Here is an 18,923-nt window from a genome sequence, read left to right on the forward strand (position 1 = left end):
AAAAAAAAAAAAAAAAAAAAAAACGAAAACTGAAGAAACTGAGCTCAGGGCAATAGTATTCCTTTGCGTTTTAGTAAAATGGCTTTTACTTTTCATCATTTGTTATGTCTCAGTAATTTAACACCAAACCCTGGTAGAGAAAGCGGTAGAAACATGATTGAAAAGATGAGGAACTCTTCAATTCATCAGTTTAACTGATCTTCAACTAGACCTTCAATTTTTACAGATAAAAGTAAAATTGTATTATTTATATTATCCTAACTTCAAAACTCGATAGTCTTAAAAACTCAGGTTGTGTTGTATACTGACTCTGCCTACCCTTAATAAAGTTGAGATATCAGGTCAAGATTGTTGGTAAATTCAAGATTTTTCCACTTCCAAGAATGTTTTTAGAAACAATTTATTGTTGTATCCCCTGTTTAACTGTTGGTCATTGATAGACAATTATTCCTTATGTGAATTAAATATTATATTAAATACAGATCCCAAGACCTCCCTATGTAGTGGTATTCATGAATTCCAAATTAATCGGCTTTTAAGCAATGTACAGTCTCTCATATTTGAAGCATTATCAGTAAGGAAAGAAACGCGAAATAAGTAATCTATATTAATCGTTTATTGTTTTATAAACCCCCACCCTCCAAAAAAATATGTTTTAACTTCTAGTTTTATTAGTAACGCGTTTATTTGATCTTTGTTATTTATTGAGAAAGACTATTAGGAAAATTAATTTTATGCTTAATTTAAAATTGTTAAACAAACACCAAGAGTGGCTATATTTAGTTAGATATTTTTTTGTATATCATTATACTGTACTATTTTTTCCACTCCTAATTATATGGACATATGGAATTATATTTAATTTCAGAATCAATTAATTAATAAAAACGACGCATAGAACATTTGCTATAGGACATTACTTAAAAAAAAAATATTCAATTTGAATAATATTGAATTTTTTGACATTAGCCAAAAAGCAACTTTCAACTTCTGAGGTTGAACTAGAAATTCAATTTATTCCACGTTAGTTCACGTTTTTCCTTCACTTAACTATGAAATATATAGTTAGGGGAAGTACTGGAATACTGCAAAATTTTGATTTCGATATTTTAACGTAAATATACGTTTTAAAGTTCTCTAAGTCCAGATAAACAAGTCTCCCTAAATAGTTAATGTTTACGTGAAACAGAAAGTCATATAAATCTGAAATTTCATAAATGGGAGGTTACATTAACTTATACGATAAAATCGACTGACCGGATGAGACACTTTATACAATCAATTTTCTCAAAATGGCGTGAACGATTTTGCTTATACTCATTGAAATTGTTTTACATGGTTTAAATGTCGAATTTTGAAAAAAAGCTTTACTAAATTATCTTCAATATTTTTTTATTTCAAAAAATTAAACAATCTTCATTGTTACAGCAATACAAAATGTATAAATATGAACTATGGGAGATTTTTTTATAAAATTTAGACTGAAAAATCGGAGATAGCCGCGTGCGATGGATCTCTCCCGATCGCAGTTACACGTTCACAGCTTTGTTAAATTCTGTTAAACTGTTGCATTCTTAGCAAGAGGAAAGATGACATTTCTTATTCGCATCTCGAGCAAGCCTAAAATAATAATTTTTATAGCAAAAGAAAAATAAAAGGAGGATGCAGTCAAAATGACTCGTAAATAAATTGTTTATTATGAGCCAACGTTGCAGGGCTAAAAAAGATTCAACGTTTTATAAATAATTTAAAATTTATATAAGATTTTTTAAAAAAAGTAAATTATAAATATGTTTATTTTTATAAATTATTATCTTACATTGTTACACTATTTTTGTTGTTTGTATCTTTATCCCTGATGAAGCCCTACAAAATGGGTTGAATCTTAAAAACTAATTTATTATATGAGTTATTTTTACTGCACCCGGACCATGTTCCTTTTATTTATTACAAACGGTCATTCTACGATCTTTCAATCAAAAATTAATGTTTGAAATTTTCGCCTTCCTGTGTGTGCGGTAAGAGGAAGTTGTATAATGCGCGCACTGCACTGGAATTTTTTTTTTCAATATGGTTGCTTTAACACATAATTCGTCGTAATTTTCTACTTTGTAGGTATATATTGTAGTAAGTAAATACTAGCAGCATCGTTTTATTCAATTTTTACATTCATGTGTGAATGCGATTCTAAGTTATTCACTTTCTTTCTGATAGCACATGATTTAGTAATCTTGTCAAATGTAAATCTGTTGGAAAATCGGATTTTCTCATATACAGCCGCACGGTCGGACAGATTTTCATAAAGAAAATTTCATATACCGAGAAAGAGAGAGTGGCATTTACATAACCGGTTGAAAAAGGAAATGCTGTATCAACAGAGAATACTTCTGCCAACTCATTCGCCACTGTTTGGTCAGAACTGATGAGGAACATGGGGCAATCCCTTATTCATGCTAGTATTCACTCATATCACTGGCTGCTTAATGTATAACCATCCCCCTTCCCCCAATCTTCCTCCTCACTGTCCTTGTTGTATATCTGAAATTTAATGAGAGCCCTCGGTCATTTTGAATCAAGGAGTGATTGATGAGGCTTGATTGGACTTGGTATAACAACATCTACCCACTGACACTAAGGGTCACATTCGAATAATTAGAACATTATCTTCTCTGATAATCATAAATGGACAAAATAAATGTATCGTTTTTTAAAGTTTCAAACATATGTGAGAATAATATCATACCACAATGATGCTAGATTCACTCACCGAAAAGTTATAGTCTGATTGTTGTACTTGGTTCAGGAATGGTTTGATATGCGGTATGATATACTCAACAAGTCTGCCTTTTTCAAGGTAATATTCTATCATAACCTGGAATGATCATCAAAATTCGTGGGAGGAATCTGTTAGTGAGTTGAACCTATTATGTACTTAAAACGACAGAAGAGACTTTCGTTCAACCAATCACCAAGTGACCTTTAAATTAAAAAAAAAAAGAGTCTTCCTGTCGAACAGATCCGTTACTTAGGACTACATCTCGACAAACGACTGACATGGAATCCTCATACAAGACTGAAAAGACAGGACACTGCTCGTCGATTTAGACTATTACAACATTTACTAGACTAACTGTCTAAATTGCCTATCCATTACAAAAGACTGATCTACATGACTATTATAAGGCCTATCTGGACATACGGAGTTGAGCTTTGGGGCTCCACTAAACCATCAAATTCCTCCCGAATCCAATCCTTACAGTTCAAAATCCTTCGTAAAATCCTTAACGCTCCTTACTTTGTCACAAATCAAGTTGTCCATTATGACCTCAATGTCCCATATGTTGCCGATTTTTCCAAAACCAGATACCATTCCTTCCATGGAAAACTTCCAAACCACCCAAATCCACTTGTTTCTAACCTTGCTTCTCCTTCATTACTCCTCCTAGGCGTCTGAAAAGAACATGGCCTCGGGATCTTCTCCTCTAGAAATGTTATTGGAGTTCTATCAATGGGTAGATTCTCCACATGTTTGTGTCATGTCACTATGTCACCTACAGCAAATTTACTTGTTTTATATATGTTATACAGTTGTAAATGACAATAAATAAATGAGTCTGGTACCTGGGCGAGGTTGTAGACTTCCATTTTATGGAGCTGTTTGGGGCAATATCGGAAAATTTATGTTCTTTTATATCAGCCTTTCAACTATTCTGTAGTAGAGATGGATTGGAATGTTCCATTCAGATATTTTGCTACTGATACCGACTGGTGTACGCAAACCGAAAGTATTGGGTACTTTCAGTCTCAGCCATAGACTAGAAACATAGGTTGTTGTTATAACCTGAACAAGGTAACTATAGATTATTGTTTTAATAATCGTGGTATCAGGCCAGATAGAAGCTTGTTTAATTCATTAGTTTGAACATTCTTGAACCTTTCAATTATATATTTCTATAAATTTATAATTTAAATAAAAGTAATCACAATGACATAACAATCTCAAGGTTTTGTATTCAAATCTAATCCACCGACATTTCTCGTAATTATTTCAAAGAAAAGCGATTGTCTGAAGGTGATTTATTTGTTAGTAAGTTTAGTTTCCAAACTGTACTCCTCCTAACTGTACCCCCAAAGCCTGCTAAATTCCTGATGAAGTTGATAGTGCCAGCACGGAGCCTGTAGTAGTATGAGCCCTGTTGCATTTAGAACATGCTGGTCCAGATTACTGGCACAAAGGGGAGATCATCCCTTAATTATGCACAAAGGTACCCCGCCATAGGATACCTTTCTGTATCGATATCCATCCACTCTCAGTTGAGGCGGAGGTATCTTAAATTACTTTAGTTAATTATCGTCTAGGTAACCCAATTACTTATTGAATGCTAATATTTAAATAATATATTATGAAATCTCATAAAAGTATTTAAATTGCAAGTTTACCTATAATTAATTATAAACTGATTTGTTAAGTTTATTCTTATGTAAAAATGTTTGAAAAAGTGGATGATAAGAAGTTAACTACGCCCTTGAGATTCTTATGTCAGATATGGCAGATTTTTCAAAATAGCTGCCGTATATTTTTAGATGTATTGCCAATAAATCCTAGTAGAGAGAGAAATACTTTATTTATCTATACTGCCTAAATACATCAGGTTGGTATCTCACACAGCATACTTATCAATCCGTAATCGGACATATATAAATTACACATACATGGTATATTCAGAAAAAAAGAGATACAATAATAAGACATAATAAACAATTTTTTTTCTCCTACAGTTTCCTTTTATAATCAATTTCGGTCTGTACAACAAATAAAAATGTTTCAATTCATTCCTATTTTTCTTTCTCATTTCTGCTCCTCCAATTTCACCATTTCACAATTTTTTAATTCACCCGATCAACAAATTCGCTCTCCGGAATTCACCCTCCTAGATCCTCTTCAGTGACCCGCTAAACAAATTCAATATTAGACGGCAATGTGAGATCAGACCATCATTCATAGTCACAGCAGCAGATCAGTTTACCAAAAACAAACAAATAGATACACTTGAATGGATAAATAAGTTTAAAAAAATAGTACTAATAAAATAAAATAATTTAATGAATAAATATGTTAAAACACTCAAATAGAGAGGCCAAAACATTAAAATAAATAAATAAAACAAAGAATAATCTCCGAGCTAATTCCCATGCAGGCGACGGTGTATGATCCCCATGGAGTCCAAAATAATATTTTCCGCCAAGATCGCAATATCCTTAATGCTAACACCTAGGCCTTCTAAGAAGCTCCTTGTTCTATCTGGTATTGTTCCGCGAGATCCAAACCAGAGGCCTCTCACTAAGGTACTTAAAATATTAAATAAGTATAGTTCAAAGGATTAGAGATAGTGTTGTTTTTTGAGGTTTAGAAATTTTGAATTAAAATTTGGTCTTAATTATGGTCAATAATGTTACGTTGGGCATCTAAGTCAACTTGGTAACCTCTTTCAATTGTTCTGCAGTGCACTTCCTATGGAGAGCAGAATTGGGGAATGAGTTGAAAGTATGCACTTACTGATTAATTGTAATTACTTCTATAAAAGTTTACATTGAACTTTCATATTATTGGGTACTTTTTAATTAATTAAAAATAACTAAAAAAATTGTTTATCCGCCAATCGCCAAAAACTATTAAAAAATATCGTTTTTGTTTTTTAAATTATGAAAAAACAAAATCTTGTGATTTATTTTTGGAAAATATCTTTATAACTGCTATACTTTATAAAATACGTTATGGTACATTTAAAAAAAAAAAATAATTTGTTTGTCTAGTAGATGTTGTAATAATCGGAAACGACGAGCAGTCTTTTCAGTCTTGTATGAGGATTCTATGTCAGTCATTTGTCCAGATGTAGTCCTAAGTAACGGATCTGTTCAACAGGAATAATTGATAGATGTAGGTGAAGAATAGAACAGATTTTTGAGGAAGATGTTATAGAATATGGGATGTAATTACGTCATAACCAGGACCTCTGTTGGAAGGTCTCTTCTGGATGAGATTGGATATCTCTTAAGGATGAAATGCTTTAGGTGGCAGGGTCATTTGGAGTGGGTATTCAATTCTTCTTCAATGTGTTCAAGGTGGGTTGAATTAAGGATGTCTGGGTGTGGCTCAAAGGTTTTAGAAAGGTGCTGACCGAATATTTGAGATTTTTCTTCGTCCGATTTTGTCCATGTTTGAGATTCAGTAAGAAGTGGGTGATAAAGTTTCTTGAAATTGAGAAGCTTCTCTGTAGTCGTCCACAAAGATTTGTCAGTAGTCGTGAAGTTTTCAGTCAAGTTAGTTGAATTTTATTGTTTTGATTTTTTAAAGTTCTGTTATAAGTTTGTCAATTCAGTATAATATGTTTTATCTGTTGGGTATCTAGTCCTGTGCCACTTCGTTCTTCCTCTGCTTTTTTTTTTTTTTTTAATAAGATGCGAATTTGCTGTGGCAGGTTTGTGTGTGTAGTAATATTAATTTTACTTATATCGTATTTGCGAAATCTTATAGATTCTGTAAAGTTTTTTATTGCTTCTCAATTTCATGTTTAGTTTTAAGTGGAGTTTTTAAGTCCAGTTTGTTTTCCAAATCATTACGACATTTGTCCCAGTCTACTCGTCCTTTAATCGATGAGGAGGGAGAGGAACGAAGCTCGAATGTAAGAAAAGGATAACTAGACCGTGGTCTGAGGAAAGGTCATCTATAGATTCGATAATGATCCGGAAACAGGAAATTTGGGAGGTAATATGTATATCTAGGATATCAGGACGTTTCTTGAAGGATGTAGGCCAATAAGTAGGACTCTTGGGCGAGAGGATAGAATAACTATTAGAGGTAGTGACACGGGAAAGGATATTACCACGGGTATTGGATATACGACACCCTTGACATCATTGATGTTTGGAATTATACTCTCCTGCAGCAATGAAGCGCAAAGCCGAAGGATTGGAATAAAGGATCAAGGTGATTGTAGGAAAGGGAATTACCTGGGGGGCAGTATACAGCTGATAATGTTAAACGTAAAGGACGAGTTGAAATGATTACCGAGGTTGATTGGATAGCGTCAGTTGGAGTGGAAGGAAGTAGGGAATGGGATAAGGATTTATGGATAAAGATGCAAGATCCGGCGTGTGTAGTGTTGTCTGGGTGGTCTGATCTGTAAGTAATGTAGTCATGTATCTATAAATGTGACCGTTGAATAAAGTGAGTTTCTGTCAACAGTGCAATGTCTATCTGTTTATTGTGGAGAAATATATCGAGTTCGTCACGGTGGTTATGTAGTCCATTAGCGTTCCACAAAACTATAGCTAGGAGCTTTGCACTCATTGTGGGAGATTAAGGGGAATTTCGGTAAGAATTTTAGTGAGAAATGTGATAAGTGGTTTAATTTTATCTTGGAGATTCAACAGGAAGGATGATAGGATAGAGATTATATCGGGTGGATTGTAGTTGAAATGTGGATCAGGGGCTGGGTAATTTGTATGACTCTGAGCGCTGGGTGTTGGTTGAACCCGTCGTGAGGTATGGGGTACAGGATCTATTTTAACCGGTAATTGGGGGTGGGTTGTTTACTTGAACAGTTTTGAGCTGGATGTGGATACTCCGAAGGTAATTTAACCTTTAAAGGTAGATGATGGGAAGGAATAGGTGAACGAGGCGTTTGAGACTAAAAAAGAGAGGTCTAGGGATAGGAATGGGAGGCCTGAGGCGCCTGACGTCAAGACGGCTGGTTCCTTGTGACTTTAGAGTATGGTTGCAGTCTTCTGTATTCCTGACGATGATGGTCAGACACGGTTGAGACAGAAGGTTGTTGCTGGTTGAGTTGAGTTACATTTGTCTGCAATTCTGGAAAAGTTGCGAAATTCTCAACTTCAGTAGGTATCTGTGTGCGATTTTTCTCATCAGTTTTCTCTGTAGGTTTTAATGCCATATTATAGGTCCTTTGACTTTATACGTTTTTATAGGCCTTCCACTCTCTGTAGATGGTATTTCGTACGGAGTGCACATTTGGCTGGCTCATCTCTTGATTTCTGGCAGGCATTTGATGCATACAGGCCGGCACATTTAACGCACCTGGCTTGGTGATGGCAGAAGCTCTTTGTGTGTCCCACGTTTTGACAGTCAGTGCACTGCACTATTATAGATTTCTGCCTGGGCTGCTCAAAACGTACTGATGAAAATACAAGTCTTGTAACATGAAAATTCCGCTATTGTTTCCACGAAGGACAGTGGTAGTAGAAATTTTTCAGTGTGTTGCAATACGCAATGATATATTTCGGACATTATGTCCTATTTCCTCTAGGCCACTTTTTACATTGCTTGTTAAATGTAGTCCTTTTGTAGAATTTAGTTAAATGTTAATGCCCTCTTAAGACTATATATGCTTTTTCATCGCGAAGTTGATAGCAATGAAGTTGTATTTTTTTAAATTCAAATAATTTATTAGAGTTTTGTAATGTTCCTTCGTGGTAGTATAGATTTTTATATCTTTTAGTCTTGAAAAACATTTCTAAGAAAAAATAAATTAAAGAGTCTCAAAAACACTCATAAATATATATAAGTCTTTGGATTCGAACTCGAGACCCGCTGGAGTACAGTACCAACAGTAGTTGGTACACTGGGCCTTGACCATGAAATAGTTCGATAAGACTCCTTAAGGGGAGTCAGTTTTGCCAAGCAATAACCAATTTATAACAAATTGACTCTCACCTCATTATCCGTGAACGTAAAAATGTTCTGCTTATAAACACACTGTTTACATTTCGAAAATGAAATTACCCACTTTATAAGGCTGAGTGAACCCAAGGAGAGCTCCAGAACCCATGGCTATGGTAACAGCATTGATAATTATCTGTCACAGCCGGATTCGAACCCGGGTCCTTGGAGCAGTGTCACAGTGCTTTATATTTCTGCTAGCCACGCCCTAAATGGCTATAAACCTAAAAATAGAAAGCGGCCATTTGAAAAATTTACGTTCCTTCAGTATGAGGTGAACTATTTTTTTTAATCGTATTTTTCAAACTTATTATTATGGAATCCAGTGACAGAAATTAGTCAAAAATCAATTCTAGGTACAGCTTAATTTTAAGCTCATTTCCATTGTTCATTGGAAAGGCTAATCTGCTCTAACCACTTCAAACATCCGGTATCCATTTTAATGTTGGATTATTATAAATCAGTTTCTGTTTGCCATTGTAGCGTAGATTAACGAAATCCTACTAACGTTTATTACATCAAGTACAAAAGCAGCTTAGATCCGAAGAGATATATCCGTTTAACAGCTATTCAAATATCGCGTTTTCACTCTAACGAGATTAGCTTTGAAGATGTTTAACATACAAAGTATGAACGAACGTATTAAACAAATAATTTATCATTTTAATACCAATTTTTCTTATTACGTTTGGTAAAAAAAAAAATATTTAACTAAATAATATGTACACAAAGTTGAAAATACTTTGATGACATGAATATGACATGAAATACAATGAAAAAAAATTGTCAGTGATAATGACGTCGTTATTTACTTAATAAAGTTAATCGATTTCTTAATGAAGAATAATTTGATTTTAACACCTCATATTATGTTTAGTAACGATATATACTCTGTAGTCAATTTAAAATATAATTTCTAGTGATTATTACGATTGCTGAAATACTTCTATATTCCAGAATAAATTTACAGTTTACGACAAGCAAGTATTCAAGCTACCGTACATTCATCATCGACTACATCGTATGTTCCAATGGTTAATCTTTAATCTAGTGGCCTATGACTATCGGGGACCAACTTGGACGCAGGTATATACTATTGCACGAGCCAAAGTCAGCATTTTGACACTTAAGACAACACGAAGACAAAGAACTTTAAAGATGCTCAATATTGCACTAAACTTTTCCTTCGAATGAAGAAAAGTATTGCAAACATACCACATTATTTGGGAACGGATGTTGATGAGTCAACAATTAACGAAAGTGGTACATAAGATAGCGGAAAAAAAACTATTGATTTCTTTAAGATCGAGAGATCTCCCAGGACTATCCTACGAATTAACAATGTAGCATATGGAAGTATAAATGAAAAGATATATACTCGAACTTGATAGATGCATACCGATAGTAAAGGAGGGGAGAATAGAAGATACACTGATGTAGGAAGGAGAAGGGGCGTATAAGTTATTGGAAGATATCGAGATTTTGCAAAATTAAAATAAAATAAAATCAATTTCAATTTCATTTTCAGCATCCCTGTAATCATATTATTAAGTAAGAAATTCGTCAAAATAAATATATACGCAAGGGCGTGATCATAAAATCGATTCTGGTTTCATTCTCAGTGCCTCTGAAAACATGTAAGGGGATCCTAATATTTTTAAAATCGTAAAAGTTAAAATAAATCGATAGGCAAGCGCGCGATCATAAAATCGATTTTTTTTTCATTCTCAGCACCTCTGAAAACACTTAAACACTATGTTTTAGCTAAACTAAACCGATTGACCAGAGAAATCATAAACCTGGTCATATGTCTGAAATAAGAAAAGTTAAAATCAAGTCTGTCTGTATTTGGACTTCTAGAGATAAAACGAACTGATTAGTAGATTAGCTTACGCTTCATAACTAATAGTTGCTTATTTTACATAATAGCTAATTTAGGTCTAAGAATTAGGTATGACCGAACAGATTACAGCTAACCAGTTAGTTTTAGTTTATAGAACAACTACAGCTAATTTAGCTTAAGTTTTTAGTTGTTAGTTATAGCTAACTTTTGCCCAACTCTTGTACCAGATTCCCACAAACCACTTATTTGTGGGTCTCAAGTCACCCTAATCTCTGTAATAAGCTATGAAAAGTTTAATTTCCTAACCGAACTTACGGACTGTAACACGGCCTACGGAAAAAATTGAAAAATTGTGTGTATTGAAGGTAATACAAGAGCCGGGAAGAAAAAAAGGCAGTTATCTCACCCCAATTTTTGATTAATTTTATGAAAACTGTGTATAGTTACTAGTCAAAACTGATGAGTCTGCCAAGTATAGGTAGGGGGAATAAAAAATGACGGCTGTTTCAAAACCTTAAAAAAAACATTAATTTTTCATTCGGAACTCTATATCTTAAAAACTACCACTAGAAATTCTAAGAGAACATTATTTGCTGAAATATTAGCCCTAAAAGAGCTATTTACGTCCAATAGTTCTCGGGATATAGCTTTTTAAAAAGCAAAATTTGTAAAAAAATCTTCTGAAAGATTAGTAGTTAGCTAATTTATTTTGAGAAATCTATATCTCAGGAACTATGAGACGTACAGATGTCTATTAGCACTCATATTAAAGCTAGTTTAATGGACTATAAATAAATTTATGACCTTTATCTTCGTAGGAATAGTAGTTTTCATGATATTTGCTAAAATAAATTGCTTTATAGTTGTTCGGACAATAAGCTTGATTTATGAAAAACTTCATTTCAGAAACCATTGGTCGTACAGATGTTTGCCAGAGCTCAAATTAAAGCTAGTTAAATTTACTACAAAAACTTAATTGTGTTTATCTTTGTAAAAGTAGTAGTTTTTATAATATTTGACAAAATAAACTCACAAAATGTTAATTTCTAGTTGTTAGTATAAAATGTTGGATATTTGAAAAATATATTTCTAGACCCATAAGACGCACATATGTCTGCCAACACTCAAAATAAAGGAAATTTAACTTGCTATAAATTAGTTCATTACACTTATCTTCGTAGGGGCAGTAGTTTCATATGAATATAAATTTGACAAATGAAAATTTGTCCGAACAACTATAAATCAATTTATTTTAGCAAATTTTATGTAAACTATTACTCCTACGAAAATAAACATCATAAAATACTTTATAGCTCATTAAAATAGCTTTAATTTGAGTGCTAATAGACATCTATACATTAAATGTTTTTTTGGGATATAGATTTTTCAAAATAAATTCACTAACTACTGAAAGATTTTATGAACATTTTTATGAAATGTTGCTTTTTAAAAAGCTATATCTCAAAAACTATTTAACGTAAATAACTATATTAGGGCTCATATTTTAGAAAATTTGCGATATAATGTCCTAAGACTTTTGTCCATAACCGAATCTAGTTGTAGGAATCAGTCTTTTATCTCTATGAATACGCAAAAGATTGAATGATTATGAGGATTAGCTAAGAGGGAAAATAGAAGAGATCAATTTCAACAATAGAGCAAATCAGTATTTCCTTCTGTCTTATTTATAAGAAGATATTTTAATTACAAATAATTTATTTTTAAGCAATGTAACTAAAGTAAAATTGTAGAGAATTATTTCTGAAAATTATAAATACTATATGAATTTAATCATTTTTGTATATGGTGAGCACAAATTTATTCTTCAAATGTCATGATTATATTTCTATCCATACTCTTCTCGATTAAAGGTAAAATATAAGATAGGGAGGTTTATTTAAAATAAAATCGGAGACTTGCATAATAGTTTTGCCGCCGACCGGACAGATAAATAAAATTACCTTTCTCTCCCCTCTTCCGCCTTTTCTTTTAACATCTCCGGGTGCTTTTCTCCCTTGACGGGACTTATGAAGAATAATGTTTGCCTATTCATTCCCTGCAAATTCCTCCTGTAAGCAAGGGGATTCAACACTTTCTGAAACTTGTAATTGATTCGAACCTCATCCGAAATGAGAATATACCGTTTCTAAATTGAAAGGGTAACAGATTTTGACCTAGTTACGATAAAATAAGTAAATTCTTCAGAAATTGATTTAACTTAAAAAAGGAATATTGTTCTAAAAGCAAAATTAATATTTATAAAGGACTAACTAATAACGTAAAATTCTCATACAAGACTAAAAAGACAGGAATTCAAACTTATTGCAAAATACTCATTTATATGGCTGTAATAAGGCCTATCTGGATTTACGTAGTTGAGCTATGGGGCTCTACTAAACTATCGAATTCCTCTCTTATCCAGTCCTTACAATCCAAAATACTTAATGCGTCTGTACGAATATTTCCCTCCTCTAAGACACAACCCCTGATGAAGACCTGAAACTCAGGTCGAAACGTCGGCATAAAATAAATAAATATGGTTTTGTTTATTTATGTTGTTCTTTGCTGACCGCACCCCCCGACAAACTTCTTCAAGCATTAATCTACGGTCAACTATCTACACCTCAAAATACTTAATGCTCCTTACTTTGTCACAAATCAAGTGATGCCTCATGTTCAATGTGTTGCCGATTTGGCCGGAACCAGATATCAATCCTTCCATGTTGAACTTCCTAACCACCCAAACCCACTTGCTCCTAACCCGGCTGGCTTCTCCTTCATTACCTGAAAATCCTCCTAGGCGTCTCTAAAGAAGATCTCCTGCCTCTGGAAAAATTATTGGAGTTCTATCAATTGGTAGAATCTTTATGTCAGTATCATGATATTGTGTTACTAACGTCAAATTTACTTATTGTGTATGTGTGTGTATATATATCGGCTCCAATGTGTATTCCTGGCAAATCCTAATAAAATCAAAATTGTTTTACAGTTGTAAAAATAAAGAAATAATTTTTTTTTTAATTTAAATTTAGCCGCTTGATTTTAAATTTCTGTTTGTAATTTTGGTTATTGTATTTTAGTACGTTTATATAGTCAAATAGATATTTTATTTTAGTCAGATATATTATTTTAGTCAAATAGATATTTTATTTTTTAATACTACTGTCGTAAACTCTATGGGCTCTAAATGTTATGAGCAGTGCCAACTTTAAACGATGGGCTTAGGGCTCTGCCATCCATATGACCCCTTCAAATAACGGTTGAAGTTCAAAATTCCACCAAATCATAGGTTTTCTAGCTACCATAAATCCAATTATATTTTATACGCTTTTTTGAACACAATCTACATCTTTCTGGCAAATTTCAATACTTAATGTTTTCAGTTTTTAATTTTAAATATTTTATGTGAACTACGTTGAACCATGTTAATATATTGTAAAATATGTTTTTTAGATCCAGGGAATATTTTTTTCCAAATCGTTCCTGTTTAGGGACAACTTGTCTTATCCATATTCATGTTTATGCAAACACTACCAAACCGTTTATGAGAGAAATTACTAATTAGCGACTGAATGAGAGGAATGAAAAAAAATAGTCAGAGGATCATAAATACATTAATTAATTTGTCTACTGTATTGTGTTATTGTATATATATTTTATTGTGGTGTCAGTTAGGGGTGGATTAGTATGCAGATGGTCTGTTAACCCCAAGCTGGAGCATTCCTAGTTAGTCTTAGACTAGCAATGTTTTACTAATGCTTCTTTACTAATGCAAATAGACTCACTCTACTAAGTACGTCTCATTAGATGGAAATGGAAATTCTTTTTGCCTTACTTTAGTTCTATAAGAATGTTACAGTTCAATTACTTCTCAATTTGCTACTGGAAGAAATTCTAATTACCCCCTCAGTAAATTGAACGTGCTAAGAATTTCCAATTAACAAGTCTCTAAACTCAATACTGATTAAATTATTTATGAATCCTATACTTTTTTATGCCATTTAATATTTTTTTTTAAACTGGGTCATTCGGAATAAACGGGTTTAAATTTATCTTAAAAAGGTTATAACATAATTACCGAGACTGTACTGCCAAATTTTATTTTAAAATAGACTTGTTAGATTGAAATAGCTATGTTGAAAATAAAAGGAAAATTGTTGGGGCGGGGAGCTTTTCGCTATTAAAAAAAAAAACTTTCCTCAGAATAATAAGCTAAGCTGGTTCAGTGGCGAGGGTTTTTAAATTTAAATCGGGTAAAAGGTAGTGGTATACAATACAAAATAAAAAACATGGAAATGTAAATAAAAAAAGAACCTTCCAGCCGAAGACGCAAAATTTATTCTATAAGTTATGAAATAACACAATATAAATAAATAAAACAAACAGAAATAAAAATATAAGTTTCTTTTGCTAAATAAATAACAAATAAAATAAATAATAAACAAACAAAGAATCGAACAAAAGAAAAATACTAAAAAATAAAAGTCTTAACAACCGGTGAGTGTTTGACACGTCTGCGTTGCACACTGGGGAAGAATGGCCAAAAAGCGGAAAAAAATCAATATCTGCATGACTTGGACACTATTTCACAACCATGCAACAAAGTCTTATGCACCGCGGATGGCATGTAGTACCATGAATACTTCTCAATAGCCATCTCTGCTGTTTCATTTGAGAACAGCCTGAATTTGTCTGGGTCTATCATTGCATTGCTATTTATGACTTCCTATGCGTATTATAATCCTTTCCTTTCTTTGCGGTGTTATGATCGGATAGGCAGATAAAGGCAAATGATTTTTGTTCTAATCTTTACTTTAACACATCTAGTTCGAAAAGTGACCTTCCACATCTCGGAGGAAGCTTTTTTTTTTTTTTATAATCATAGCTGTTTTCAATGCTTATTTAAAATTCGTAACTTATAACGTTGTGCTCTAATTTGTTTTCCTCAGTTTGACTGATGTGTAGCTTAGTTGACAATCGTAGAGCAGGGAAAAAAAATTGATAATTTTTCTCTCCCTCTTTTACAATTATATATCACTCATTTAGAGAAGTGTGTAATTTGGTCAAACTTCCATTATTCTGACAGTGTGCCTAAATTAATGGGAATACCCTTGAAACAGGGAAAAAAATCATCCTGTTTCTAAATCCTGTACCTTATATAGTGTCAAAATCACAAACTAGATAATCGAAATCAGTGCTTTCCAAAATCAATTTTTTCCGCTCTGGCAAGAATGTGCGTCTGTGGGTAAAGATAGTTGATACCGCTATAATAGATGTATTCCAAACATCACGCAGTAGACTGAATTCTTGTAGAGTTAGTATTGTCTCTCAGACGAGGTCCGTATAAATACACGTTGAAAAAATCACAAAATCAATGCAAGTATTTTTCATAACCAAGAGTTAATAGCTGTTTTATTTTACAAAATAAATATTTTAAAAAATTTAAATTTTAAATTTTAAAAAAAGAGGAAAAATACTTATAGTTTAAAATAAAATCAACTGAAGAGACCAGTATATGTATAAGTAAAGTAACCTCATAACATACACACTAAAAAGTATTTTTCGCGTGGTTAATGATGAGAAATCGGCAATAGCATTCCTTCAAGATAATGAACTTTTACTGAGAATGAAGGTATAATGAAACGACTATGAAATAGGTCTTTATTATGGTAAAAAATATATTGGAGATACTACAAACTAAGTTGTACGAAAAGCATTAGTATAAGGAGTGAAGCAGGGTTTGCTGATTCTAAGTAGAAGTAAATTTGGAAACAGCTATGCACTTTATTTATTCATGGTTTAAGCGATTCACAAGTACAAAATAGTGTTTAAAACATTTAGAAATACCTAATCTACAACGGTTGATTGGAATAATTACCTTAATGAAGTATGCATATGGAAAATCGAAACAAATCAAATTTTTGCTTGGGGAGATGGTAAATTTGTGGAAATATACGAAAGTTTATATACGAAAAGGAAGTATAACGTGGAACGCGTTCTTCCTCAACAATGGGTTTTCGTAGGGATTTGCCAAGAAACCAATGAATGATTTTTGTAATTAGTTAAGGATAGATGAAAATCCATATTTTCAAAAGTAATAGAAGAAAGTATACATCCGATAGTTGAATCAGGTTTATGTAATGGGTACCTGAATTTATACAGAATGGGCTACACACATTATACTGTATCACTTTGTTAATCCCAAGACATTAGCGAATAAACAAAAAATGTAAGAATTATGTAGATCAGCTAAATGAGGAAATGCCTGAAAGAAGAGGAACAAATCGGAATTTCCTAGCATTTTGTTTAGCAGAATTCGTGTGGCGCACTCAACTAAAACATCAGAGACGTTTTTATCAAATTTTAGTAAATATAAAAGATTTCTGGTTAGAAATAAATACAAATTAGTTTTTTTTACATACACTAGTGTTTTTATTATTTTATTTTTAATACTGCAATTTTTAAGAAGCGGTGATACTATACCTATGTGTCCTACCCTTTATTTTTAAAATTTATGAACAATATGTTCAGTCAAGTCCTCAATAGGGGACATATGCGTATAAAATCCCCTTACTCTCAAATGTCCAGGAAAATCCCTAATTATTTATTTTTTCGTTTAACCCATAATATTTCCCCCAAATCCTCCCTGGACGACGGGTCCCCTTATATCTGGAGGGAAAATCCCCAATCTGGGCAAGCTGATCCCCCTGGCCTTTTTGAAATGGAAAGCAGAACTCAGTTTGGACTTGCAGATGCAATAAAAAGAAATATCTCCTGGTTTAGTACATCCAGCAATAATGATTTCTTTTCCTTTTTTTTTTTTTTTATTAAATCATCTTATGTGACAGGAAGTTACTCTTATGATAAAATAACAAAACCATTTTTAAACCACATACATTTAGAATCAATTTATACATTGTTTAAGCAAACGTTCTAATTTATAACTTCCTTTTGCAACAATTCATTTTTTTATGAAGTTTATTACAATCATGGTGCAATATTCATTTCTCAATTGGTCTATTAATAAGTATTTAATTTTTAAAAAATATCTTAATTATAAACAACTTTGTAAGGATTGTTTCTTTTTTTAGTAGAATTCATTTATTATTATTAAAAACCATTAATATTATGAAATAACACCATTCAAAATTTTAATTTTACTAATTAAGCCAATAAATTCATACATCATGATTAAAAGTATACCAAAAATTCAATAAAAAGTTTCTTATAAAATTTAATAATTTTTTAAATAATATTTCTATTCTTTTAGAACTTATCTCGACGAAAGCTCGGGTTTCTTGTATGTACCTCGGTGAAAAAATGTGCACCATTTATCAAAGCTTTCTTGCTGAAATGCAGGGTGAGTGATAGTCTCCTGTATGTTCTTAAGGGGTTACACAAATGGAAGGGAAAAAAGCTTTTTAAGAAAAAGTCTGTAAGAAAAACCCTTTTGCATTTATAAGGGGTTTGTGTATTTTTGAAAATTCTTTGAATAAATTTGTATCTTATATTGTAATTACTAATGTTACATTTTTTTTTCAGGTAATGGATTGCACTTTTTATACTTTGAATGCAGAGTTGTAAGTTAATTTTTATTTTCAAAATACTAGTGTATTTCTTTAACGTTTCGCATGCATCGCTTATGTGTTTGTTAGTATGCCAGGATTTGTCTTAATAAATGTATATAGATTTTTTTTACTTTTATCTACATCTTTGTGAAGTGTTTTTGTTAAGAAGTATTGCGATTATGATTTTTTTTTTTAAGTTTAAGGTTCCCTGATTCGAAATACTTTTTTTTTGTTTAAATAAATTTAATTTATTCAATTTAAGTCTCAAAACAGTTGTTTTTTTTAAATCCAACGTTTTGGCCAAGTCGGCCATCCTCAAGGACAATCTTGAATACAAATTTTCATTCACATCAATAATTTAAAAACTTTTTGCCCAGTTCATCAATTTGAGTCAAAATTACCCCAATTTGTCACTCTTCACATTAATATTAACACTTTAAATTACAAATCAATTTAACCTTATAATTACTTTCCTATTACAATAATATAATTTTTTTTATAGTAATGATGTAAATGTAAATTTGTATTCAAAATTGTCCTCCAGGATGGCGGAGTTGACCGAAACGTTGAACTTTCAAAAAAATATAATGTGTTTTGAAATTTAATTGAGGTTCAATTTAATTTATTTAAACAATAATAACCAGTCTTGAGAAAGTGAAAAGATTATCTATATATACATTTTTTTTTGTTGTACTTGATTTATTGATGAATATTGATACTTGCTGGCACAATTCAGGGCAATGGGTATTAGAGCTCCAAGTGTACATTTATT

The 18,923-nt window shown here is 32.2% G+C and overlaps 1 long non-coding RNA gene across 1 annotated transcript in view; it reads left to right on the forward strand.

Moving 5' to 3' along the window:
• Window positions 1-18,218, forward strand: part of LOC136796789 (uncharacterized) — a 472,034-nt gene extending 453,816 nt beyond the window's left edge. The window contains exon 3 of the long non-coding RNA XR_010844539.1: window positions 18,126-18,218. This is a non-coding gene — a long non-coding RNA (uncharacterized lncRNA). The remainder of the gene's footprint in view (window positions 1-18,125) is intronic.
• Window positions 18,219-18,923: the final 705 nt, after the last annotated feature.

Source organism: Halyomorpha halys, unplaced genomic scaffold (assembly GCF_000696795.3).
Source record: "Halyomorpha halys isolate HHAL.00 unplaced genomic scaffold, Hhal_1.1 Scaffold231.1, whole genome shotgun sequence".
NCBI lineage: Eukaryota > Metazoa > Arthropoda > Insecta > Hemiptera > Pentatomidae > Halyomorpha > Halyomorpha halys.